General features: G+C 34.8%; 2 pseudogenes; one reads left to right on the forward strand and one right to left on the reverse strand.

Moving 5' to 3' along the window:
• Window positions 1-13,265: 13,265 nt before the first annotated feature.
• LOC149544703 (uncharacterized) lies at window positions 13,266-13,870 on the reverse strand (annotated as a pseudogene).
• Window positions 13,871-13,921: 51 nt separating this feature from the next.
• The window catches only part of LOC149544704 (uncharacterized), a 57,545-nt pseudogene continuing 45,417 nt past the window's right edge, over window positions 13,922-26,049 (forward strand).

Below are 26,049 nucleotides of genomic sequence, written 5' to 3' on the forward strand. Positions count from 1 at the left end.
GTACCAAAAGGGTCGGTCAAGCCCAGTTTAACCTCAGATTTGAAGGGTGTAGGACAAAAAAAAGAACAATTTGTTTTAAAATGATTTTTTTAAATCATTTTAAATGCATGTCAGTGAATTTTAATTTCAAAAGGAGTGTAATCTAAAGTTTTAACTTTAGAAAAAATTTTAATTTTTGAAAATTTCAAAGTTAAAGTTGCAAATTGAGTTTTTAATAGAGGGGGATTATTTCCAAAATGAGATTCAGGGAGCTTTCGAGAGGTGAAGTGAGCGCTCCAATATACCACCAGAACTAGAACTAGTTGAGTTTTCCATTTTTGAGGTCAGTTTTTGCATAGGTGCTCACATGTTTAGTATGTAATCCAATTTGTGATTCTTGGGACATTCTCAGCAGAATGACCAAAATTTGACACTAAACATCAAAATTGGTCATGAGGTAGATGTAAAGACTTGGTGAAATGTAAAAGTGAAGAAAAATTTATTCTAATTAGTTTTCTTGTATTCTTGAGGCCATTTTAGCTGATTTTTCACTTTTTAATATCAAATCAGTTATGTTCTTTCATCATGAAGTTTCTAAGATATTTGGTGCCTTTGAAAACAAATTGATCAAGGATTTGATTCTGGCAGTTGAGGAGAGAAGGTAGAGAGATTCTTTTAAGCTTCTAGAGGGAGAATTCTAAAGGGACACTTGTCAATTGGAAATTCAATCTAGGAATTTCCCTCTTCATATATATTCTTTCTTTTCCTCTGAAATAGGTTGTTGGTTGGTTTTCAATTCTCAGTTCTAGGAGCTCTGCTCAAGCTATAAAAACTACACACCCAACATTTCTCTTGTATTGAACAACAATTTATGTTTTATGTAGATAGTTCTTGTTTATTAGGTGATTTTTGAGTTATTTCTATACATATTTCATGTATTTGGTTTCAAGGAAAACAAATAAAGAATAGAAAATTTATTTAAATTTAGTTTGAATCATGTTTCCTATTTGTGGATCTATAATTTCTTCTAGTTTGTGAACAAAGAGCATAAACTAGGTTACAATTTGTTTAGAAGTGCATGTGGTTGAAAAGTCTTGCTTGTGGATCAAAGAGCCGTGCAATTGCTTGATGTTTATCATAGGGTTTTCAGATTTCATGAAAGGATAGTCTAAGTATGGGATTCATATTGATGCAGATGTCTATTCACAAGGTCAAAGATAGATCAAGTATCTTGATGTAGGAATTATGTCACAGATTTCCAAAAGATGTATGGTTTTGACTCATGTAATTGCCCAATAGATAAGGCATTGATCAGTTGTAGGATCATTCAGTTTAGTTTCTCATACTTGGGTATTGTTGATATCAACATATTAAGTCAATTTTCCCTTTTATCTTGAAAGTTATTCAATGTTTAACCCGCACTTAGCTTGCCAATTTCATGAATCATGTTCTTAGCTATTTCATGCTTGTGATTCCTAGTTAAGTATAGAAGATTTAGGGGTTTTCATCTGCTATTCTAGATTCTAATTATGTTCATTGTACTAGTCACATAGCTGGATCCTAAAAGGTTCACTTGCCTAGGTTTTGCAAAGCCTAAAGTGTAGAAGGAGTGTAGCCTTATATTTGGCCCAAGTTCTTGGTAAATTATGTCCATTATTGGAGATAGCTACCCATAGATGCATTCTTTCCTTGCATACTTGGTTGTTAAAATTCTATTAAATTAGGAGCCAATAGGTTCTAAGAGCCCTATGAACATATGTTATCATGTAATAGGTTGTAAAGGGTTATAGGGTACTCTATGACCTCTTTGACTCATTCAAACACATGAAATATCTTCCTACAGGTCCTAAGATCCCTAGGAAGATATGTTGTCATATAATGGGTTGAGAGGAGTCAAATAATACCATATGACCCCTTTATATCCATTAAAACACATGATGTATGTGCTTAGGGGTCCTAGTACCCCTAAGAACATGTGTTGTCATATAATGGGTCAAAAGGGATCCTAGAGTACTCCACAACCTTCTTCGACTCATTTGAACACATCATGTAAGTTCATATGGGTCCTAGGACCTCTAAGAACATATGTTCTCATTGAATAAGTCAAAATGGGTCACAAGGACCATATAACCTTATTCAACTCATTCAAAGACATGATTTATGTTCCTAGGGGCCTTAGGATCCCTAGGAACATGTGTTGTCATATAATCAATTGAAATGGGTTATAATGTAAACTTTGACCACTTTCAACTCATTTGAACACATGATATATATTCCAAGGGGTCGTAGGACCCTTAGGAACATATGTTCTCACTTGATGGGCCAAAAGGGTTTATAGGGTAACCTATGACCCCTTTCAACCCATTCAAACACATGATGTATATACCTAGGGGTCATATGACCCCTAAGAACATATGTTGTCATATAATAGGTTCAGAAGGGTCATAGTGTACCTTATGACCCCTTTCAATCCATTCAAATACATCATGTATGTCCCTAGGGGTCCTAGTGCTCCTAGGAACATATGTTGTCATATAATGAGTCAAAAGGAGACTGAGAAAACTCTATGACCCTTTTTGACTCATTTGAACACACGATAAGCACATATTTTCTCATTTAATGGGTCAAAAGGGGTACTAGAGTACTCTATGACCCCTTTCAATTCATAAGAACAATTATGATATGTAACTATGGGCCCTATGACCCCTAGGGATATATGTTTTCATGACATGTGTTAAAAGGGGTCATAACACCTTTCGAACCATTAGAACAAATAAAATAGGTCCCTAGGGGCCTTAAGACCCCTAGGGACATATGTTGTCATGAAATAAATCAAAAGGGGTCATAGGTTATCATATGACCACTTTTGACCCATTCAAACAAATGAATTAGGTTATAAGTGGTCCTAGGAATCCTATGGACATATGTTGTCATGCAAAATATTAGAAGGGGTCATAGGATAACCTCTTACCCCTTTCAACCCATTTGAAAAAATGAAATAGCTTTCTAGTGGTCTTAGGACCCCTAGGGACATAAGTGTTGAACTCAAATTGGTTTTGACAATTGAGTGTCAACACACTTAAGATATTTACTAAGTTCATGCCGAGCTAGTAACACATGTTGAGTATAATATGTATAGATGTTGAGTTGTAATGAGTGTCGATTCACTCATTTTTTGAGCAAGTTCAAGTGACAAGTGAACAGTTGATACTAAGCAAGTTCAAGTGCTAAGCAAGATAAAATTATAGTAAGTGTCGAGCATTAGTATTATCAAGTGTTGAGTAACACAGAATGGGCACAGTTTTTTGTGATGATAGAAACAACTATGTAAACTGTTTTAAAGCCAACTTATGGATAGATCTTGAAACTTTGAAATAAGATCAAATCTATTTGGATTCCCTATGCAATTAACATGTAACTAACTAGAAAAATTGAAGGAATTGAGTGGGAAAAAAGAATGAATCTCAACCATAGATTCATACCTAGGCCTGAGCTAGCAAAAGTGTTTTTAAAGGGAGACGAAGCCCCATAATTTAGAAAGATGGAATGAGATGCATGCGAGGATGGATTAGAAGGAGAAAAAAGGGTGAATTGACAAGAAGGTATTCAAAGTGACTTAGAAGAAGGACAAAATTGTAGAATTAGTTTGCAGAACAAAGGATCGAGGATACAACAATTTCATATCAGATAAAAAAGGATTAAGATGGACAGAATTGAGATCTAAAATCAGCAATACCAAATTGTAAGTGGTTAGATCAAACATTAAATTGTACTTTCTAACAACTCTATCAATAGGATGAAATCCTTTGAACTAAGGTTGACTTAACAATCATAGTGAAATCCTTTAACATGGTGACATTCCAAGTGAGTGTTCTAAAGTCCTTTCACAAGGCACACTTTTAATAGCAAGTTAAAATCCTTTAATAGGGTGGGATATAATAATCCTTTGTAAGCCTTTAAAAGGGTAGGCCTTTCACAAGGTAGATCATGAGAATGGTCAAACTATGTAACCTTAATAGGTGAACTTTATTGCTGTAGTAGTGAAGAATTATGGATGTCATCCCCACCCTAGTTTTACCTTCTCATTGGAGGGTTTCTAGGTAATCATATTTGGTGTTTAGTGTTTATGTGGATGCATTTACTTTACATGTTATTTCAATCTATTAATGCATGCATTTTTTTAAAGTTAAAAGGTTTATTGGTTAAAGATTAGTACTTCTAATTCAACAACCCCCCCCCCCCCCCCCCCCCCCCCCCCCCCCCTCTCTCTCCCTCTTAGAACTATACATTGCCCATTTGTATTTCCAACAATTGGTATCAGAGCTAAGTTCTAATCTAGAGAAGCCTTATAGCTTGGTTCTAATTTGGTGAAAGGATCTTCAAATGGAAGTTTACAAGTTGGGAAAGACCATTGAAAATTAGGAGATTGAGATATATCGCTTACTACAAGAACTGAATGAAGTTAGAGATGCCTTGAGAAGTTCACTAAAGAGAAGGAAAGAGATTGCTATAGTAGAAAATGACACAATCCAAAGAAATTGATAGCACAAAGTTGTTTATAGATTGTAACTCCTATGAATTTGATGCAACAATTGTAGATCTCATGGAAAATAATAGAGCACAAATTAAGGAGATCAAAAATCTCAAGTTGGAACAAGAATCACAAGAAATATTGTTATGTGAGGTGACTGAGAAAAAGAAGAAATTTATAGAAGACAAGGCCATGATTAAAGAAGACAAAAGAATATTGGCAAATAGATTGGAAAAAAAATCAGCAAAACTATCTAGGATCTTAGACATGCAATTGAACACCCTAAGCCAAATGTTGAATGCCCATCATGAGCTAATGTCAAGGACATTGAGATAGCTACTTTGAAGTTGCAAAATAAACAATCAAAGAATGACTTGAAAAGAGAAAAAGAATTTGCTGAAAGTTTCAACAAGCCAAATGAAGCCATCAAGTACTTTGAGCAACTACTAAAATCCCCTAGATCTATTAAAGACACATCAAGATTGGGCTACACAAGCACTGAAGAAGGAGAATCATCTAAAGTTGCTAAGGAAAGAAACAATAAAGGTAAAAATTATAAACCTACTTGTCATCACTCTAGAAAGAAAGGACCTACAACTAATGTTTGTAGGAACAAGTGTGCTAATCGGAATGTTAAACCTAAGAACATGACTCATTATCACAAGTGCAACAAACAAGGTTATTAGGCACATGAATGCAAAAAAAGAACCATGCATGCTCTAAAATTTGAAGCATATTGGTACAATTGTCAGAAGTTTGGACATAGAGCCTTTGAATGTACATCCAAGTCCACATGGTCATCAAACAGGTCAACAAATGGAAGAAGCCAGGAAAATTCTTATAACTAGGATTACAATACAAGACATAGCTATCATTATTGTCAAGAGTATGGACACATCCCTAAGAATTACATAAGAACACATTTCAATAGTAGCTACAATAGATGGTTGAGTCAAACTACATGTTTTAGTTGTTTGAAGATTGGTCATATCAGAGGGCAATGGCCAATAAGGACAAAGGCACCTAACTCAAAGTTCAAAAAAGGAAAGGGCAAGGTAGATGTTGAGCACATTAGAGGAGAGATGAAAAAAACATGGAGGAAGAAAGATGGATTCAATGCATCAAATGAAAGGATCACTTCATGTGAAAGGTCATGTGGTCACATCCCATCAAACTAAGTAAAAGGAGGTATGTGGGACTAATATTTAAAATGATTTATCATAAATTTGTTCAAAAAGAAGTTAGTACTAAAATAGATGAATTAGCATGAAGAAAGATACAAGATGACAAGGAAAATTTCATGATTAAATCTTGAAGTTTTCACATTACTGCTAAGTGTGAAAAGTCCTCTTCAATTGCTGAGTAAATTCTAGTGTGTGTTGAGTTGTCAACCAAAGCCAATTGGAATTGAGTTAGTAGTAGCTACTGAGTGAAGGAAATTTCTATAGAAGCTGAGTAAGGGCATTTTTTATAGCTACTTAGTGATGGGAAAACCAATGGATGTCGAGTGAAATAGAAACTACATTAGAGCCAAGTTTACAAGTATACATGTACCATGCAATAAATGCTATATTTTGAAAGGGTATAAGGCCAAATTTCATACATTTTTCATCATTATGAACACAAAGAAATGGAGAGTGGAGTGAAGAAGAAATTTTCAATCAAGAATGTAGCATTTTCATGAATCAAATTGAAGATCAAGCATCAAATCATCAATTTCAAGGTATTCTTCACATGCCGAGTTACACAGTTTCATTTTGCTAAAACCCTAGTTTACAAATATGGCATCTAATTCAAAAAAAGTTAAGTAAAAAGAAACTTTTGAGGTTTAGTTGGTCAGAAATGATGTCAAACAACCAAACTTTAGGGCCATACTAGAAGTTTCATATAAGAATGATCTTGTAGTTGTGTTATCAGTTATGTCACCCAAGGTTGTTATGGTTCAAGACATGAGGAAGTGTTATAATTGAAAAGTTTGAGGAATTGGAGAAATAGAAATACATTAGGCATATGATAAATTATGTGAAAATGGAGTGCTAAAGGAAGAGTTCAAGATTGTAGAGAGGAAGGGCTTAACCCATGCCTTAGATTTTCCAACTATATTCAAAATTGAATGGATTAAGATTTTTCTAAGTAGAATACACAATATTTGTTTATGGCTAGAAGGTGGACCTATCAAAATTTCAAAGAGAATTGTACATAGGGTTATATTATACCTAACCTTAGATCTACCCAAGACCCTAAGGAGCATCTCAAAAGGAGTAATTGACAAAAAAATGGTGGCAAAATGGAACAAATGTGGAATGACAATTGATACTATCAAAGATCCACTTCTTGAATTAGTCATGAGGGTTATATCATATATATTATATCAGTCAAGCTAACTAAATACTATTCTGTGTATAGTAGTTGATGTAGGCTACAAGATAGTCAATAAAGATCATACTTATGATCTTGCAGAACTAAAGTTGCAACAAATAATGGAGAACTTAGGAGCAATAAGGAAGTCAAAAAGTGCTCAATGTAAGTTTGGTTCCATATTGAAATGCATATTTTTCTAAGTTCAAAATATATTCCAATATTTTGGTAGAGTAGGATGGAAGATCAACAGGTCAATGGCTATGCAAATGAATGAGTATATTGAACAAATGGGAGACAATTTTGAGTAAGTAATGACTAGTTACTTTAAGGATTTCAAGAAGTCAATGAAATAGAGGCTAAGAATTCTTGTTTCCCTAGTAGAGAAATACTACAATGGTATTATCTTCCTTGTGGATATTAACTATACCTTCATCTAGGCTATAGTACCTAGAGTCAGATGGCTAAGGCCTTTGGGATAAGAGATCAACATTGATGAAGCATCAGCTACCATCACTACACTTCTTGCAGAAGAAGTTGATAGGTCAGCTAAATTTTTTTGTAATTATGATGTTGTCAAATTTAAACTTTAAATGGAGTTGAAAAAAGCATCTACCTTGAAAAAGAAAGACAAAATGGTGAGGAAGTCAAAAGCCAAGTTTGGTGAAGGAACTAAAGGCAATGATGAAGATGATGATGATAAAGAAGAGGAAGAAGAAGAGCAAGGCCAAGAACCTCTTTCCCTAACCCAATGCATGGATGAATATGTAGAAGAAGAATCTATCGATGAGGAACAAGCCATAGAATCACCAGCCAAACAAGAACCAAAGAAGAGGAAGGCTAAAACACAACCTGCAACATAGCCAAAGGGAAAGAAAATTGCAAAACCAAGCCTTAGAAAGCCTACTACTCCAACTAAAAGAGCTAGCACAAGTGCCACCACTAAAAAGGCCAAGGAGCAAGTAAAGGAAAATAAAAATGCTACTAAAAAATAAGGTCCCTTATAGAAGAAACTAAGAAGAAAATATGTGGCACAACCAGAGTCGGATGGTGAAAGGACTGAGTTAGAAGACACAAGCCAGTTGAGGGTGGCGAGTAATGCTCCCAAGTCTAATATTTAAAAAAATTGTGATAATGTTAGGGATAACACAAACTTAATAGGATTGAAAAATATTAAATTTAATAAATTGAGTAGAGAAGACCAAAATATGTTAGAAGAATCGATGTATGCCATGATGGAAAAACTCAAGGACACACCTCTTGAATTTGATAACAATATATCCAAATATTTGTATTCAATTATTGAGAATAAATGTTGCTATTGCCTAAATATGAAGAAGGAAATAAAAGAATCTACATTGGCACAAGTGATGTGAGAATTGTAAAAAGGGAAAATCACAAAGGCAAATAAGAAACATCACAGAAAATTTGCACCCAAATATGGAGCCATCAACATTTTGCAAAACAAGATTAAAGATGTTGTAAAGAAATCCACTCAAATGTGGAAGTTGATATATGGCTTGACAACTATTAAGGAAGGAGAAATTGAGAAAAAAAGGGGGATAACATAGTGGAGGAGGCACAATAGAAAATGGATTAAATTGCAATAGCTAAAAGGCAGGAAATAGAGAAAAGTGTGCAAGACACACAATTGCTAGCATTAAGCCCTCCACATGACAAAAACACACCTGTAGACACAATAGAAGTGAAAGATGTTCCTAATAGCTTAGCTTAGTACATTAATCCAGTATTTGCAAAGAATCTAAAAAAGATCCTTGACCAATCGACACTGCAGGCTAAATTGTGTGATAATCCAACGTTGGTTAGTGTGGATGAACTACATAAAGCAATAGCTGACATAACTAGGGATAAGGTGAACATAAAAGAACCACCTCCTACCATCCCTATAACTACTAGTGGTCAACCTCCAGTGCAAAAATTAGAGGATACATTAGCAAAGGTTGACACCATAATAAAAGTTGTTATGATTAAACAACAAACTGAGACTGTAGAGGAGCCCACAAAGGAACAAGCAAGACAAACAAATGTTTCTATACCTACTGGACAAACACAAGGTGCACTACAATTAATCAAGGTAGATCTGATGAAGAGAAGGGCGTACCCAAGGAGAAGGAGAAGGAAGCCATACAAACATTGGTTAATTTACCAACAACTAGCATTCCTACCAAAATCCTTCAAAATTTGAGCACTGATGCAATGCCACTTTAGATTTATGCACCAGGCTCGAGCTCAACAAAGGTTGCAAGGGTACTTCAATATGGAGACCCAACACTAGATGAAGAAATAGTTATAACAAAATATGACTATACAACCATGAATATAGAGTAGATTAATATCATGAAAGAAACATTAGAAAGAAAAATTAATCAAGAGATACACAGGAAGGAGTATAAACAAAGGCAAGCACTTTAAGAGATCAAAGACATCTTCTTAGATGCCATTAGCTTGCAAACTCCTAATGAAACCAAGCCTATATTGGAACAATTGTCAAAAATTATTGAGTAGGTGACAAATGAAGACTAGGAAACCAATGTAAAATTTATGGAATGGTCCAAAAAGAAATTTCAAGTAAAAGTAAATGAGAAGATATCTAGTGGAATAGAACTATCACAAGTAGAGTTGGATACAAAGATTGAAAAAGTGAAGAAGGTATTTGAGAATATATTCTCATTGTACACAAAATTGTGTGACCCCACACTCTTCACACAAGAAATGAGCCCCAAGATTTTGAATCTGGAAAGGAATTTGAAGATTTTAGGCATGCAAGTATCTCAAAATCCATCTCAAAGTGAGAAGCAATTTCATTTAACACTTCACATAGAAAATCAACTAGCTATGTTCATAGTAAAAGAGGCTAATATTAGAACCAAGTTGGGTAGCATATAAGCCTCCCTAACCCCCCATATGGAAATACTCTAGAAAGAACTAGCTTATGCAAAAGTAGTGTTAAAGAAAGACCCCAATATTTCAATATTGGAGGGCCTAGTTCATCTTGCAGTAGAGACAACCATCCAGATCAAATCTCTAGATGTTACATTAGACAATTGGGATGCTACTATGAAGATCATCATAGAAGTCAACAACAATCAGTGTATAGACCCTTTGACATTAGTGTCAAAAAATAGGAGACAAATGAGGAGATTAAAGTTAGGGGGAGACAAATATGTAAGGGGAAGACATGTAAAAAGGGAGATAAAGTAAACAGAGAGAATAACAAACAAAGGGGTAGTAAATAGCATAAAATAAAAAATAGGGCATATTAGATAAAGAATATTGGAATGATTGAAGACAAAGAGTATTAGAAAGAGGTAAATCTACTCTCAGAGATTTTGGATACAAAAAAGATAGATTAACTCAAGGGGAATTAAATTTTTTTGAGTTATATAGTCCAATACAAAATTTTGAACAATTTTGAAGCTTTGTATATATGCTGAACTATGAATGTATTATACTCAAGGGAAATTAGATTCATCATGTCTAGTTATGTGTTTTTTCCACTCATGTGAAAGGGGCAAAAGTGTTGCTCTCATATTGATTTTGACAATTGAATGTCAACACACTTAAGATATTTACTAAGTTCATCCCAAGCTAGTAACACATGCTGAGTATAATATGTATAGATGTCAAGTTGCAGTGAGTGCTAAGTCACTCATGTGCCAAGAAAGTTCAAGTGTCGAGTGAATAGTTGATGGCAAGCAAGTTCAAGCGCTAAGCAAGATAGAATTATAGTAAGTGTTGAACATTAGTATCATCAAGTGTCGAGTAACACAAAATGCACCTAGTTATTTGTGATGGTGCAAACAACTGCATAAAGCCATTTTTGAGCTAACTTATGGATAGATCTCAAAGCTTTCAAGATAATATCAAATCTATTTGGATTCCCTATGCGATTGACATGCAACCAATTAGAAAAATGGAAGGAATTGAGTAGGAAAAATGAATGAATCTCAATTGTAGATTCATATCTAAGCCTAGGCCAATAAAAGTCTTTTTAAAGGGAGATGAAGCCCCATATTTCAGAAAGATGGAATGAGATGCATGCAAGCATAGACTAGAAGGAGAAAAAGGGGTGAATTGACAAGAAGGTATTCAAGGTGACTTAGAAGAAGGACAAAATTACAAAATTAGTTTGTAGAATAGATGATCAAGGATACAAAAATTTCATATCAGATCATAAACGATCAAGATGGACTAAATTGAGATCTAAAATTAGGAATACTAGATTGTAAGTAGTCAGATCAAACATTCTATTGTACTTTCTAACAATTGTATCAACAAGATGAAATCCTTTGAACTAAGGTTGACTTAACAATCATAGTGAAATCCTTTAACAGGGTGACATTCCAAGTGAGTGTTCTAAAGTCCTTTAGCCAGACACACTTTTAACAAGGAGTTAAAATCCTATAAATAGGGTATGATCTAACAATGTTTTGTAAGTCTTTAACTGAGTAGGCCTTTCACAACGTAGATCATGAGAGTGGTCAAACTATGTAACCTTAACAAGTGAACTTTATTGCTATAGTAGTGAAAAATTATGGGTGTCATCCCCACCCCAATTTTACCTTCTCATTGGAGGGTTTCTAGGTAATCATATCTAGTGTAATGTATTTATGTGGATGCATTTACTTTACATGTTATTTCAATCTGTTAATGCATGCATTTTTTTAAAGTTAAAAAAATTATTGGTTAGAGATTAATACTTCTGATTCACCCTGCCCTCTCAAAAGTATACATTTTCCATTTGTATTTCCAACAATATGTTGTTATGAAATGTGTTGAAAGAGGTCAAAGGTTATCCTATGACCCCTTTCAACCCATATGAACAATTATAATATGTCCGTAGGGATCCTAGGGTCCTAGGTTATCATGAAATGTATCAAAAGGGATTGTAGATTATCCTATGACACATTTTAACCCATTGGACTAAATAAAATAGGCCTCGAGGGTTCCAAGGACCTCTAGGAACCCCTAGATGTGTTTTGTTCTCATCAAGGTAATTGGAAACGGGTAACATTTTCAAACACCAACAAAATGGCAACTCTGTTGGGGAGTGTTAGAAGTTGTAATCTTTCCTTGGTGTGTTTATAAACCAAGGTTAGACCTCCTTTATTCATTATTATAATATATTAGGATATAAGCCAAGGTATCCTAATATATTTCTTTTTTGTCCTTTTTCCACTACATCTTATTTTGTCATCTAGTGGAATATGTGAGGACAAATATATATTGTAATTTCTAATTTTAGATTATTCCTCCTTAAGAGGAATCTCACACTTGGCCTCACACACTTATGAATGGTGGCATTCATAGACATGGGAGTTACATTCTAACTCCTCTCTCTCATCTCTATTTAAGAGATGACCCTCTTCTCTCATTTAACAATGAGGTTTCTTCCTCTTCTCAAATATTGTATGAGCATTTCTCTCTATCTCTCTCTCTCTTCCTTCTTAGGCTTTTCATGCCTCATTCATAATATCACAAGGGGTTTTCTTTGCTTTCCCCTTTCCAAATATCTTGTCTCATGGTGTTGGAGCTTGAAGCTTTCTCTCTTCTATTTTATGGTAATATCTTTTCATGCATTTACTCACTTAGATTCTTTCCTAGTATTGTTTATTTACAGATTTCTTTTTCCATTTCTAACATGGTATCAGAACAGTTTAATCTTTGTTTTGAGTGTTTGCATGAAGGTACGATTCGAAGGAAACTCTTGAGAGAGATTTCACTAATTTCTTCTTTAATCTTCTTAAGATGGAAGAAATTGAATTTTTTTTGGATTTGGCTGGTTTACCGCCAAACTCGATTAACTTTTGTGTGCTCTAATTTGTGCAGGTTACTTCTTATTTTATATTAGTTTTTCATCTAACCCCCTTTGGTAGGCTTGCTGCCAAAAGATTTTCCTATCTTGATATCAATTTTTTTTACTCTTGTTAATAGTAGATCAAAACATTTCTTTGTGCCTCTATAAAACAAAGGAATTGTTCAGTTTTTTTCAGTTTAAGTCATTTGGAGCTCTCTTTAAGAAATTGCTCTTTTTCTAAATCATTCTGAAATTTTGTAAAAATGGGTATGAGGATAGTGAAGTCTTTGGATGGACTTATGCTCTTGCTAAATTTCTGCATGTACGTGACCGTTGCTGGAATTGCTGGATGGGCACTCAATTTTTTTTTTAAAGAAAGTCTGCAAATTGATGATGCAAGAATAATAGTTAATTTGATAAGACATTCAGATCCAGAAAATCATTTAAATTTGGAACAACTTCTGACACAAGTTAATGGTATTCTATGTAGACTTCCATCTTTAGCCATGCTTGCAAGTCTATGATAAACGCAAGAAAAACTACTGCAATGTTTATGCCTCTGCTGTATACCAAATATTGTCATGGAGGACCTTCTCCTAAAGATCCAACTTGGTTATTTGTTGTAGCATAAATTGGTTCCAAAATAGCTCCTTGCACCTGTTGAACTTGAACTCTTGGGCTCATATGATTTTGTTGATGCTGTACCCCATTCTCGGGTGCAACTCCAGTGTATTAAATTCTCTCTTTGTACTTTTTATTTTTGGAGCAACATCTATTAATTTTCATGGAGGGATTGATAGACCAGGTCCAAAAACTACTCCTCACAAAACTGCATCAGTATCTCCAACTGTTACACTAATGAGAAAGCCTGCATCAAATGAACCATCAAGTATGCCATGAACAGGTTGTCCAACCAATGAACGATTTCCATGAGTAAAATGTGAGCTGTTGCTCTCTGAAAGTCTGGCTTTCTTGGGTTTGCTTTTAGAAGATGGCATAACTCTGAGCGCCGTAATTTCTCCTGGAAGCAAAACAATCTCAGATTTTCTTCATCATCCCCTTTTCTTCCTTGGACACTCGAAGTGCCAGAGCCAATTCTGATCCAAATCTGGATCAACCCCAAATCCATAGCCAGTGAGCCTTACAATCGTTACCTGCCCATTAACTTCATTAAAAATGTTCATTCCTTCATAAAGCAATCAGATGTGCATGTGTATTGTGAATATAGCATTTGCATGCATTGCAATATTCTAGTACTACTATTTTCAAATCATGTTGCAGCTATTCCTGCAAATAAAAATGGTTTAAGAATAATTCGTCAAACCAATAGGGGTCACACGGTTGCTACAGTAACTGATTGCTTTTGCTTGGCCAAAGATGCTGGTTTCAAGGTGGTTGCACATATGATGCCCGATCTGCCTAATGTCGGTGTGGAGCGAGATATGGAGAGCTTCAGAGAGTTCTTTGAGATATGGAGAGCTTTCAAGACTGATGGCCTGCATACTGGTAGGTTTGTAGCCCATATAAGTCTGTGTACTGTACTCAAAATTTGAATTAGGGTCGTCGGGGCAGTAGACACAAATATTTATTTCTTTCTTTCTTTTACGCGGTGTGTGTGTTTTAACCAAATGACATTGATAGCTTCAGTTACAAGCAAGATCTTTGTCTCTGTTATGTGGATTCACATTTTGGATACTGCCCTTGCATTTCAACATTAATTTCTATATAGTTTTTTGTTCATTTTGGCTTTTAAAGCTCAAAATATTTTATTTCTCATGCATTTTCAATCTAATCGTAAACACCCAGGGTAGTTTTTATAGAAAAAAATGGGTTTGCATGCTACAGATATTGCTGGTTTCTATGTGCATGATCAGTGTTTCACAGATTCCTCACCATGTCCACTACGGGCATAGCCTGCAATCATTGCAGTCCACGTTACCACATCAGACTCCAGCATTTGATTGAATAGTTTGTGTGCACTATCCATCTCCTTGAGGACCTCATTTTCAATGGAAGGTTGCACCTTCTTGTCATACTTGAGGTCGAGCATTTGGAAGATGTGGGGCAGGTGGGTCTCCTCGGGACAGGAGAGAATCCTGCGAGTGAGATGCACCATCTGGGGGTCCTTGGTGCCAGAGATGGAGGCAAGGAAAACTGTGTGTGGAAGATTCAGAGACGACAGGTTCTAAACCTATGCATGCAGAGCTCCTGCTTTTAATTTGAATGCATGCACTATAATTAATATTCCCTATGTTCAGTGGTTATTTCTACTCTCTGCCAAATTTATCTCTTTCTCTTTATTTGGCATTTTTAAAGTTGCATAACTATTTTTGCATCATTATATTCAATTTACATTTTTAATTCTTTATAGTTGATTCCATCTGTCTTATTCCTATCAAAAAGGCAAGAAGGCCACTAAAAGGTCATTCAAATGAGGCCCGTTACACTTGTATTAAGGAAAGGAAAGTATGACAGTTTTTGAATAGCCCCGATATGCATGGGCAGTGGGGGAAGAGAAAATACAGAGCCAAACATTAGAATGGAAGATTTGTAAGTAATACAGTTGGGCTATGTTTGAATGCCCATCTTATCTTGATATGCATTTTTTTTAGTATTTTAAAAAAAAAGTTCTAACATGGTTCTAAACTCTTACTATAACAACTCAAAGCGATACTTGTGTTTCTCCATTTTTTTTCAGACAAGGCATCACTCAATTATTATTTTATTTTAAATATTTTTTTATTTTATTTTTTCAATAGAACTTTTAAAGATTTTTTAAACATTTCTTGTATAGATATGATCATATTTTCTATAATTTTAATAATGTGATTTCAATTACATGTGCTTTTTATGTTTTAATATTAACCACATTGTCTTGATATTAGACATGATGCATATAGGATTTTTAGAGGATTAGTCCATAGAATGTTCTTGGTTCCATGTTATACCTTGTGATCATTCAACTATTGGAATTTTAGATTTAACTTCTTATTAGTTATTAAAACTAATCCTCTTTATGTCTTTATTCTATGTTGGGTCTTCTTGTTATTGATATCAAAGAGTTTGTTATCCCTTATGTTTCGTATGTAGACAATCCTCTCATAGAGATTATATTTCAAAATATTAAGTATGATTCGATGATTATTGTCTTTACCTGAGCTATTTTAGGTACATTTATTCGAGTATATATGGGTGCACACATATATACCCAGATAAATATAATGATTCCAAAAATTGATTTATACCTTCACAACATGAATTGAGTACTCATGTTTACCTTCAATGGAGTTTTATACCTGATATACATATTTTGTTTATTTTGATCATCCTTGGATCTCTGCATTTTGAAATAAAGATTAATTCATTTTAATTGGATTATGAGTAATCTTACACATTTGCCTTCATTTTGATATTTTGATGTGCCCATAGCTGCACTTTTATGCTTTTATAGCATCATTCTATGCCCATGTTGGCACTTTCTGGTTTTATACCAATGATCTACATGATTTATATGATATTTTGAGTTGCATAGGGAGCCAAGTTTTTCAAGGATAACTATGTAGGTCCCCTCAGTATAACTGATACATAGTTTCCTTATCTGGCCCATGGAGTATCCCTCCATCCTATATTGGTATGTACTCATTTTTTATGGAGTTTCCCTCCATGTTGTTCCTCAATGAAGAGGATGTTATTATTGGAGTTTCCCCTCCAAATTTAGATAATTTGATCCAATTTGAAGGCAATATGTTTTTATATCCTCATAATTCATTCTTTTGATTATCCTAACAAAAATCATGATAATTCTACTTTGATCAGCATGTCTCTCCTTTATGTTATTTTCATATATTAATGTGATAATGATCTGCATACATTATTGCTTAGATCATGAGTCATGCATGTTATGGAGGGACGCCCCCATTAGCTTGCAGTGGGATGATTCATTAAGTGGACTGTCTATATCCACGTGATTGATGCAAGATTGATGCAAGTATCATTAGTTGGCCTTGTCTGTGGTCATTTGTGCATTAGTATAATATTCTTTTCATGAGAGCATTGATCAAGCTTTTTACTCAATTTGTCCTTGTTGACAATTTCTTGAGCATATACTTTATCTTGATATCAGGTTATCTCCATTGTTTTGTGGTAACATGTTTTACTTATTGTTTCTCTATGAGAATTTTATTATCCTTATTCAAAAGGATTTCAAATTTGCATATATGATGGCATTCTACTTGTGGATAGTTGTTTTTTTGGTTCTCTACTTTTTTTTCAGGTGATCCATCAAGGAACCTTCTCAATTTTTCACATATGAAGATGTGTCTATGCTTCCACTTGATCACATTGAAAGGAATCATGTACTTCTCTTGGATCTACAAATGTACCATATGGCTTGAAGACAATCAAATTACTTCATATTGAAGATTAAGTTGCAGATTTTTGTAAATTATGGGTTTAATACCCTTTGATGTAATTACCCCAAGTAAAGATTAAAGGGGGGTGTTAGAAGTTGTAATCTTTCCTTGGTGTGTTTATAAACCAAGGTTAGACCTCCTTTATTCATTATTATAATATATTAGGGTATAAGCCAAGGTATCCTAATATATTTCTTTTTTGTCCTTTTTCCACTACATCTTATTTTGTCATCTAGTGGAATATGTGAGGACAAATATATATTGTAATTTCTAATTTTAGATTATTCCTCCTTAAAAGGAATCTCACACTTGGCCTCACACACTTATGAATGGTGGCATTCATAGACATGGGAGTTACATTCTAACTCCTCTCTCTCTCATCTCTATTTAAGAGATGACTCTCTTCTCTCATTTAACAATGAGGTTTCTTCCTCTTCTCAAATATTGTATGAGCATTGCTCTCTCTCTCTCTCTCTCTCTTCCTTCTTAGGCTTTTCATGCCTCATTCATAATATCACAAGGGGTTTTCTTTTCTTTCCCCTTTCCAAATATCTTGTCTCATGGTGTTGGAGCTTGAAGCTTTCTCTCTCCTATTTTATTGTAATATTTTTTCCTGCATTTACTCACTTAGATTCTTTCCTGGTATTGTTTATTTACAGATTTCTTTTTCCATTTCTAACAGGGAGATAAGATGGCAATCCATTTTCTTGAAAGGACAAGAATCTCTGGTGTTCATTGAAAATTTCAGTCCTACTCTCAGTTGGGTTTTGTCCATCCTAGTCACCAACAAGATGGTGACTCTATTGGGGACTGTATTGAATCTATGTGTTGGACAAAGATTGAGAATTTAAAGAAGATTCAAGACAACAGGAAGGATATACTATAGCAACAGGGTTATGTGAGGTGTTTACCATTTCTTTGTTGATATTTTGTGATCCCTAGTTAAGCTTTATTCATGCACAATAGTATTTTGTAAAATTGGATAAAAATTGTGTGCTATGACTGTTATAGCTCGATCTTCAATCAGTCTAGTTTGCAAGTACTATTGAGAAAGTTTCAGAGTCAAGAATTCATTTATAAAGTGTAAATTCTTTTCAAGATGTCAATGATCTGTGAGTTCTCCTACATTGAAGGTCTGGTTTAGATTTGTCAAGTGACAAATTATGTTTTATTTCTCACAAAGTGTGAGTGGCGAATCTCAAATCTTTGTACCATTTTGTTCCTAGTTTATTTCATTGCAAAATTTTGAAGGACTTTCAGTTGTATGGGCAGATCTGAAATTGTTGACAATTTCTTGAAAAGAAAATTCTAAATTCTTGATAAGTTTTAAAGTGTTGTTTGTAATCTACTGTTATAAGAAATTGAAGTGCAAAAGGTGAATCATAGCAGTGATTATTTCTTTCCTCTCGCAAAGAGGTGGCGGCTCTACAAAATTTGATCAGTGGTGTAAAGGAATTCCAATCTTGCACCTATGCCAAATCAGCAGATCGAAGTTCAGCATCAACACTTGAGGTATTTTGGTTTTCATGTTCTCTTTTCATGGAAGTCAAATGTTAGAATTAGTGCCTCTATTAAGTGATTTTCAGCACTGGAAAGAAGAGGTAGAAATACCATTCTATAATGGAGTCAGATCTTAGATCTGAGATTAGTTTGCCAAATTCTGAGAGTTTGGAAATTGTGAATAATAACATTGCTATGTTGAATAGACTTGTCTACAAAAGGATTGTCAGTCTTATGAGAATTCAAGTAGGAAGTACTCAAGGTTTAACTACCAAACAATGTTATTTAAGGCTTCAGTCAGTAATCAATAAGATGCCTTTTCATTGTAGACCTGATGAATCTTCCCTGCCAAATGTTTTCCTTGATGTTCTAGTGCTTGATTCAATCAATTGGCTAGCACCTATAAGGTTACAAATAATTTTTCAAATTGAAAAATTCATTGAGGAGATGGAAAGTGGTGATTATAGATTTCATGAAATATCTCCTAATGATAATGAGTGTGCTGCAAGCCAAGGTAGTAATGAATATAATGAGTCAGTAGAGCAAGATAATCTATCTTCCAAATGTAAAGAGGTGGATTCAAATGTTAATGAATCAAGTAATAGCAATCAACATAAAAAACATGGATATAAAAAAGAAGATAAATTTTGTTATAGTACATATGAAGTTGAAGAAATTTGTAACAGCAGTAAAGGGAATGATTGCCATGATAAGAAAGAATGTTGTAATAATTCTGATTTTCTAGATTGTTACACTAATCGTCTTCCTGTTGTAAGTTCTTCATGTTATCCAGATGACAATCACAGCTAGGAGAAGTTTTGTGAGGTAGTCTTCTTGAGTTCTGATGAAATCTCTATTTTGTTGGCTTGTGAGTTTGAAAAGCATGTAAGTATCTCTAAGGATCTTCATATTTTCTCTCATAATACTTTCTCATTCAATCAACTCAATTCCCCAAAGTTTGATGTGGAAAAAGAGGTAGAATCCAAACAATCCTTATCAGATTTTGGAGATGTAGGTGACAGTTCCTCAAATGTCTTTGCACATGACGATTTGTTGAATGTTGATTATGTTAATGAAGGGAAAGTTAATGCTATTTCAGATTCTTTTATATGGATCTTGTTGAACATTATTTTGATTTTTCATATGATGAGGAGGAAAATAGTGAAGGTTGTCAATCAGATTATAGATTTTCTTCATGTGCTGATAAGTCTTGTAAAGATAAGTTCAAGGTTCATTCCGATATTCAATTTGATGAAGAAAATGATGGTGATCAGCATAGTTTAGATCAACACTTTCAGAATGAATTTTTATGTTTGGTAACTAATAATTTGTTTGAAGAATGTGAAGAGGTTTCAGCCAAGGATAAATCTGATCCAAAGAGTAACATGGTTGCAAATAGGAAACGATCAGATTTCACATACTCTTCATTTACAGAGGCACAAGGTGAGTTACAATTTGCTCCATGTAACTCGTTGAATGAAGTTGAATATGAGCACTTTGTGTTTCTAGTTGAAAGAATCCATGACTCTATCAATAGTGATCATTTTCAGTTTGATTTTAGTTATTATGATCATGCTGATTCATATTTTCATAGTGAGCTAGGTGTAGATATTATATCTTATTTTTATATGCACTATGAAGATGATGATAGTATCTTTGTTTTGCCTAATAAGATGATTGTGAATATTGATCTGATTGGTGTAACAAATGATAATGAGAATTTTAGTTTACCTCTGGATAATGTAAATGAAAATAAGGTTTATGATAGAGGTAAGGAGCTCTGAAACTTTCTGGTGGCTCGGGGCCATCGCTTGTACATAGTAGAGCAGTTTCCCTATTTTCAATAAAGCTGTTTGAGAAAGTTTTGTTGTTCAGGTGTATGGTCTGCTTCTTCCAGAGATCTGAAATCTTTCCATGCCCGCAAGGGACATGCATCCCCAGACAGAGCCACTGTTGGCGCTAAAAATTTCATGGTCAATTTTGAGCACCATTGAAAAAATCAAGCCCTTAAATGCTTTTAAAATACATATGTACCTAGTTGTACCTGGCTATTCCATTGAAGCCCCAGACGTTTTCAATGTTTCTAACACCTTCCATTCAGCCCGTCTACCTGTTCCATGAAGATAAATCATCATTCTGAGCTATTTGGTGAAGTCTTGTTTCAAGCATTTTCCAAATTTACAATTCTTCCCTAGTGTCAAACAGCGACAGGAGGCTATGTCTGCCAGTGAATATCTCACACCCAGAAATGCATCATAAGTTTCCATTTTAAGATTATATGGTGTCCATACTCAAGACCTTGTGTTTTAGATTTCGAGTCATTTCGAGTCCGTTTGACTAGGTTTTGAATCCCTCAAAGTTGGTCAGTTACTGTTTTCATGTTTTTGCAAAATTGCACAAAATTCTAGGAAGCCCTGTGTGACGTATTGTAACTTTTGAGCAGTTGACCCAATTGTTGAAATTCTTTTTGCATTGCATTTTAGACATCAGAGACTTGTTATATTTCAAGTTTCATATCATGACGAATCTGTTTGATCAGTTTTCAAGCGTGATTCCAAATGGAATTTTTGACTTTTTGTTGGTGTCAGTATTTGTAGATTGATTAGCAGCCCTCTTCATGGCATCATAACTCCTAACCCATTATTGGTCAAGTCAAATAGTTTGTTCCTTTGTATTGTCCACTAAAAATATTACAAGTTTGCCAATTTTTAGAACTTGATGAATCCGTCTTCACACTTTACCAAGGTCATTCCATTCACAAAAAATGATATTCTAATGATGTCCTCTACCCTGCAAATCCACGTAGCCTACTTTGCATGCTTGCCAAATGCGTCCTGTGATTCGTCATGAGCTAAAATTGTAGAATCATACTCACTTCATGACAATCTACCAATACCCCAATTTTCAGAGCCTCAAGTGCCAATTTGTTGAGTTTTCCAGGTCATTTCCAAATGCAATTTCCAGCTTTTTGACATGTTTATTTACAGGGGAATTTAAGGAGGCAAGTTCAGAGGTCGATATCTTTTGACCTTGATGTTATCATGCAATGAGTTTTTGCAGGTTTGTTGAACATGTCAGAGAGAATAAAGATCCTAAGTTTCAAAGCTTTGTCAGATGTTTGAATCAGTTTTTAAAGCCAACTGATAGGCCCTGTCATCAAAAAATCACAATTTGCGAAGAGTAAAGTAAAATGAGTTTTTAATGGCAAATTTTTGATCAAATCAGTTTCTAGCTAGTTAGAGAAGGTAGGCAGATCAGTTTTAAGGTCAAGTTATCTGAAAACGAATTTTTTTTAGCTAGACCCACTTTGGGGCCCAACTAATCTCCACTGATCTCGTTAGATAAGTGTAGGAATGGGAAATTGAAAACCTCCAATCCAAAGGAACCATGTAAGGTCTTAATGAAAGTTGGTTGTCTCATAATGGCATAAATTCTAGTAGTGATGATGTGAAGAAAAAGTTGTGAGAGTTTCCATGTTCAAAGAAAGTGTGAGATTCATTGATGAGATCAACCAAAGGAATGTCGCTGCAGAGAATTGTTATGACACTTTCAAGATTGATTCTATTGGATCGGGCATATTGTGATAATCATGGGCATGACACTCATAAAAGGTTTTTTGTTTGAAACCAAACTTACAAAGTATGAATTATTTAAGGTAGCTGATTGCATGACCATCCATGCATAGAAAATACAGAGCCCATGCATGATTGAAAGGTAATCCCGCGCATTAAAAAGAAGAGTTAGCACTCAAAGGAGGCCATCCAAGCAATTTACTAGGGTATGAGGATGCATACCCCTATGATAAATGGAATAAGAAGTTTAATGCATTAAGAAAATGTAAGCACAAAAGACACGAGACTTCTCTGGAGGCTAGCAGTACATGCATTGTTCATGAATCCTACTTTTTTGTTACTGGATGAGCCTACAAACCATTTAGATCTTGAATTTTGTGTCTAGCTCAAGGAAACTCTAAAGAAACTTGATCCTATTTCGGTTGTAGTGTCACACTCCCAAGACTTTTTCAATGGAGTTTGTACAAAAATCTTCATATGAAAAACAAGAAGTTGAAATTGTATACAAGAAACTCTGATCAGTACATCTAAATAAGGGACATCCACAAAGAGAAAAAATATACAAAAAATATAAAAATGCCATTCATGCTATAGCAAAAAACCAAATACCATGGGATGCATAGTTGGAAGTGGCTGGAAGAAAAGTTCTTGGTTGCAAACGGAGACATCTCTGCAACAATGAAGGTGTCTAATTCAATCAAGAAAGAACGATTGGCAGCATCAGCTATGTCTCAGCCAGAGGCATCATTAGCCAATCTTCTCAAAAAGAGAGATTAGCATTTTCAAGTACATCACGGGTAGAAATATCGCTTAGGGAGTTTTCTAGAAAGGAAATGGTTAAGAAAACTAGAGCTAGCGCATTTAAAGACAAGACCAAGTGATTTTAAATTAGAGCATCCAAAGAACAGAAGGCACCAAACATAAGGGAGGTGACATTTTGGATAAAGAGGGAACCATTATGAATAGAGGAAGCTCCACATTGAGTCAAAGCTATAGGGAGCTCTGCATAAGTGGGCAATAAAGAAAGGGAGCAGGCTTAAAACAAGGAATAGATGCCATGAATAGAGGCAGAGTTAAAATGAAAGCATGCATCCAAAGCATTGGAGAGACTCCATAAATGAAGGAGCGACTCCTATGAGGGAAATCATGCTAAACAAAAGAAAACCATCTGATTGAAAAGGATGACTAAGGAACAAGAGAGAACCCAAGGCAACTTGCGAAGGGCAGAACATTCCAAGACACGTCAACCAAAGGGAGCTCTCACAAAGCCCATAATACATTGTAAAGAAGTCGCCCACCACTTGCAAAAAGTCATTCATGCCTAGCAATGGAGAGAACAGGCTCAAAAAAACAAAAGGAGATCCATGTTTGAGGGAGGCATCTCACAGCAAGAGCCATGCAGAAGAAAGGAGATGCAGTGGTAGGAAAGAGGTAGGGGAGCTCCACTTTTTAGCTATCTATGTTTGCAAAAAGAAGGCATGAAGGCCACTCACAGCTTGGATAAGCCCCAAGCCAGAGTGATTTTATTGTCCCACATTGGAGGAGTGGTGATGAAGTTTAAAATTTATAAGCCCGAAGGCACAGTGGTTAAATGTCATGTGACACATGCTTTATAGACGTAGCGGCTTCCATGGAGGGCCCGACCAGTAAATGTAGTTTGACCATTTGTGTGATTCTGGAAAAAATTTTAATGATGCCCGATCTTACGATCAATTGTAATATCATGAATTGAAAAGTGAAGGCCTCTTATCTTACGATCAATCGTAAGATCGTGAAGAAATCTCTAAGCCTCTATGATGCTACGCTGGGCTGATACGTTAAAGAGGTGAAAATAAGAGCGTAAGTAAAAATTTTAGGACCTTCGGTGTTATGCTCAAACTCATGGTCATAAAAGAGTAAAGAGGCCTAGATCATAAGAGTGGAGGATGAATTTTCAAAGGTCCTGATGCTACAGGAAAGGCTTTCATCATGAGAACGTAAAGGGTAACATTTTAAACATGTTCCAAATGTTGATGGCAAATAAAGCAGACAAGTGGCATTCAAATAAGGAGGATAGAGTAAAATGATTTTAAAATAAAAAATCATAGAGGAACCATGCATAAAGTGAAAATTTTGAAAAATTTCAAATTTTTATATAGTTTAAATTATATAATTTTAAATTTTTTTCATTTTAAATGCCAGAGTTCAGTCTAGGGGCCTGTTTTTCAAATGACCATATCAGGGGCAATTTTTGTCCAAAATATGCAGTGTAGCATACCGTTGGAATCGAGAGGAAGTAAAGTTTTTGAATTTGGGATCAGATTATTCACAGGTCTTTGCGGGTTCAGTCTATAAGAAAATTTTCATTTTTCAGAGACATTCTCAATGCAATGGGTAGAAGTCATCACAGAGCATCAAAGTTGGTTACACGGTAGATTTGCATACTTTTTGAAGCCTGGATGTGGAGAAAATAAAAAAGAAAGGTTATTTTGGCTTCTTGAAGTCACTTTGTAACTATTTTTTCACTTTTACCATTAATGTACTTTAGAATTAGAAATTAGTTACGAGGTTGAATAAAATATCTCAAATATTTCTGCCTTGTGGAGCCAGAATGATGAAGATTTGATTCAGTGGGTGAGGGAAAAGGTGGAAGAGAAGTTTTGCAATGATTAGAGATGAAATTCTGAGTGGACACTTGTCATTCTGAATTCAAATCTGGGAATTCATCTGGTCTATATCATTCTTTCTTCCTGTCATTGCAAGGGTTCCAGTTTTTTGTTACTGTGAGACCATTGTTGGTAGGAAAGTTGCAGTCATTCTGTGAGACCATTTCTTTGGATCTAGAACTATGATTCCACCTCCATTCTTCAGCATTTCTCTGTTGTATTGAGTAGCATGTATGTTTTATGCATATAGTTCTTTTCTGTTAGGTGATCTATGAGTTATATTTTGTATGTCTTTCATGTATTCATTTTCAAGGAGAATGAATAAAATACAACAAAGGTTTCCAAATTCAATTTGAGTCTTGTCTCTTGTTTATGGATCTGTAATCTTTCTAGTTTGTGATCAAGGATCATAGATTAGGTTGCATCTCATTTTGGAATGTATGTGGTTAAAATGTCTTTCATATGGATCAAAGAGCCATGTAATTGGTTGGTATCTATCACAGGGTTTTGCAGATTTCATGGTGGGATAATTTGAGTATGAGATTCAAATCTAAAGTAGATGTTTGTTCACAAGGTGAAGGATAGATTAGGGATCTGGATGTAGTAATTTGTTTTAGATTTCCAAAAGATGTATGGTTATAATTCATTTAATTGCCCAATAGATAAGGCACTGATCAGAAATAGGATCACTAGATTTTGTTGCTCATATTTGGGTCTTGCTGATATCAACATCATTAATCAAATGATCTTTACTTTTTATGTTGAAGAGCTATAATAGAACTAACCCTCACTCAGCTTATGACTAGCATAGGTTTGCACCTAGCTACTGTAGATCTGTGTTGTTTCATAGGCCATTATGAGACATTAGGGGTTTCATCTACTATCACAATAGATTCAGTGTATGCTTTGATAACTGGTACCATATAAAGAATCTGTAGGTCCACCCACCTAGGTTTTGCAGAGCTTGAAGAAGAAGAAGGGTCATGCCTTATAGTTGGCCTAGTGTCTGAATGGGCATGTTGAAAATGGGAGTTAGCTGCCCTAGATGTGTTTTTTTCTCATTAGGGTAATTGGAAATGGATAATGTTTCAAACACCAACATGTTGTCATAAAATGTGTCGAAAGGGCTCATAGGTTATTCTATTACCCGTTTTGACCTATTTGAAAAAATAAATTAGGTCTTAAGGGGTCCTAGGACTCCTTGGTACATATGTTGTCATGAAAAATATTAGAA

Source organism: Cupressus sempervirens, chromosome 8 (assembly GCF_028749045.1).
Source record: "Cupressus sempervirens isolate cs-2001-9-10 chromosome 8, ASM2874904v1, whole genome shotgun sequence".
NCBI lineage: Eukaryota > Viridiplantae > Streptophyta > Pinopsida > Cupressales > Cupressaceae > Cupressus > Cupressus sempervirens.